This window comes from Ascaphus truei, unplaced genomic scaffold (genome assembly GCF_040206685.1).
Source record: "Ascaphus truei isolate aAscTru1 unplaced genomic scaffold, aAscTru1.hap1 HAP1_SCAFFOLD_619, whole genome shotgun sequence".
Lineage (NCBI taxonomy): Eukaryota > Metazoa > Chordata > Amphibia > Anura > Ascaphidae > Ascaphus > Ascaphus truei.
Window position 1 is genome coordinate 200801 of NW_027456952.1, and position 2931 is coordinate 203731.

Here is a 2931-nt window from a genome sequence, read left to right on the forward strand (position 1 = left end):
GCTGGGCGCAGATGGAGAAATTTGAACTTAGTACACGAGTGCAATTGAAGCTTGACATGCGCCGAAACCCTCCACCCCTCCCCCCGCTCAGTTTGCGATGCTTAGTATATTGGCCTCAGTAGGTCTCTCCCTTCCACTTCAAAGTAACGTATTGACAACCAAAGGGGACCTGCTACAGTAGTTTTTGGTGATTTCATCAGTCCCACTTGGCAAATAGTATATTGGAGATTCAAAAAAAGAGAAAGCGCTCGTTAAAGTAACACATTCTTTGATATTTTTAATCGAAAACAATGATATTCTTCCAGTGTATTAGTCAAGCACCTTACAGTTCACAAATACACACTAGAGAGGGTTGGGGTTCCTTACAATGCATTGATCAAATACATTGTAAGGAGCCCCAACCCTCTCTAACAGCGCGTCTGAAATCTGCATTGTAAGGAATCCCAACTTTCTCTAATAGCGCGTCTGAGATCAGATGCATTCAAAGGAGCCCCAACCCTCTCTAATAGCGCGTCTGAGATCAGATGCATTGTAAGGAACCCCAACCCTCTCTAATTGTGACCCTTGCACTCACCACGAACAAGGCGGACCCCCGGTACTGAGGTGGGAAAGTAGAAACTGCGCACCCACAGCAGTGGAGGCACGCCTGGATTGTCAGCGTAGCCGGGTCGGGGTTGGAGAGAGAGGGTAGTCCAGATACTTGCCGCGGTCATGGGGAGGAGCCAGTAACGGTAGATGTCCGTTGTGCCGAGGTCGAGGGTTGGAGCTGGTGGGTTAAAAGAATGTCCTATATCCGTGGTCAGGGATGGAGAGATGCAGGTAGTCGAGGGCAAGCTGGGGTCGTTATACAGAGAGCGTCCAAGAGTCTAGCCGTGTCGGTACACATGAGGTCAAACTGAAAGCAAGAGAGGCAAGGCGCAAGGCAAAGCAGGAATGTAGGAACACAAGGCTACTATGGTCTATGCTCAGCAATGTGTAACTGAGCAAGCAGAGATTAAATAGGAGGACTGGAGCAATGAAAGTGAGAGGCGGAACGGAGGTGTGGCCCCGCGGGAGCTGTGATTGGACGCAGAGCGCAGGAGACAGGTGGGCATTGTTACGGGTGTTGTGTCGCAGCTGGGGAGTGGTGCACGATCGTCCCGTGAGCGCGCCGCGCGTGAGTGACACGTGACACGAACGGGGGGTGGGACCAAGCTCCATAGAGATGTTTGAAAACCTCTGTGTGCGCGCGCTTTTGTTGCCAGTCATTTGATTAGATGAGTTATTAAAAGCAAATTGTGTAGTTACTGTACACTCTCTCCAGTTCATTTATTTTTTCGTTCCGGTTGTGCATCGCACATTTTTCACTTTGTACTATCTCCCTAGCGAACAACACACCAAAAGGTGCCCTGCAGCAACCCACAGGAGCAGGATTGAACTGATGCACCCTTTGGTTTCATAATCTCCTTTGGTGTCATCCAAAATGGCCTGGCGAAGAGTTTTTCCGTAGAGTCGCTTGTAATGAACTTTGTTATTATTGAGGATAGAGTCTATGATATTGGCCGACTAGCAAGTCTACAGTTATTGATTTAAAAAGTTAACTAGGTGCCATTCCATGTGAACATTTACAGCTGATTTGTGATAGCTCAATAACAGAGCAGAACCAGCTAGGCGCCATCTTTTCTACATGTATATACTGTAAACCCCTAGACTGATCATTTACACCATTTATAAGTGGAGTTGGTAAGGATACCTCTCTATTTATGAGACAAAGGCTTGGACATTACTGTAGTGTTTTTGATTTAAACAAACAGGGCCCAAAATCTACTGTTGGGATTGTTTTTTGGAGCCCCAGATTTGGTCTTTGGACTTGTTTTTGTCATAGTTTATAGACTGCTTGTTCACTGGATTGATTGTACTTAATATGTCATACCAAAATATTACACAACATATGAATTTATAGTCACAAATACATTTTGCGAGAGTGTACGCAACAGCTCTACTCTGGGGGCCATGATGTTCACTTTTAAATGTCACATCTTCTTTAATATACACTAATGCAACATAGAGCGCTCCCAGGTGGTATCGAATTGGTCTAACTGCATCAATACGAGGCTCCCAACATGTTTCACAGACTCTCTTTAGTGTTAAATTGGGTAAGGTTTTAAAAGAATGATTTATCTGTTGGTGGACCTGGGGAAGAAATTATACAACGGTTGAATTAAGCCCAAAAATTAAATGGCACCTATATTGGGTTTGGCAGTGTTGTTAACCACTAGGTTCAAATAATGAGAACTACATGGTACATAAAACGCACGTGGGTTCATGTTCAACATGTCTTTGAACTCCATTATGCTTTCCCCGCATATTTGCAGCATTGTCATAGCTTTGGCCCTGCATATTTTCTACATTTATATTGAGATCCAATAGTTCCTTTATTATCCAATCACTTAAGATGATGTCATTTCTGCCAAAAAATAAAATGGAAGCCATCACATGGTACATCCACCAATTAGATTGGTGGATATATCATTTGTCAGTCAAATGTGATGTCACAGGCCTTATATAAGGTCTGTCATGTCTTATTTGACCCTAAGAAGCCGTCTGATCAACATCTCCCGGACCTGTGAAGAAGAAAAAACTACTCACCCGGGCCCACTCTTCCAGCAACTGAGGATCATGGACCCACCCTCCCCATGGCTTTCTTTCACCCCCCCTCCCCATGTCTCTTTCATCCCCCCATGTCTCTCTATCGCCTCCCTCCCCATGTCTCTTTCACCCCTCTCCCCATGTCTCTTTTTCACGCCCCACCCCATGGCTCTCTTTCACCCCCCTCTCTATGTCTCTTGCACCCCCTCCCCGTGTTTCTCTATCATCCCCCCCCTCCAAATGTCTCTCTATCACCCCCCCTCTAAATGTCTCTCGATCACCTCCCCATGTCTCTTTCACCCT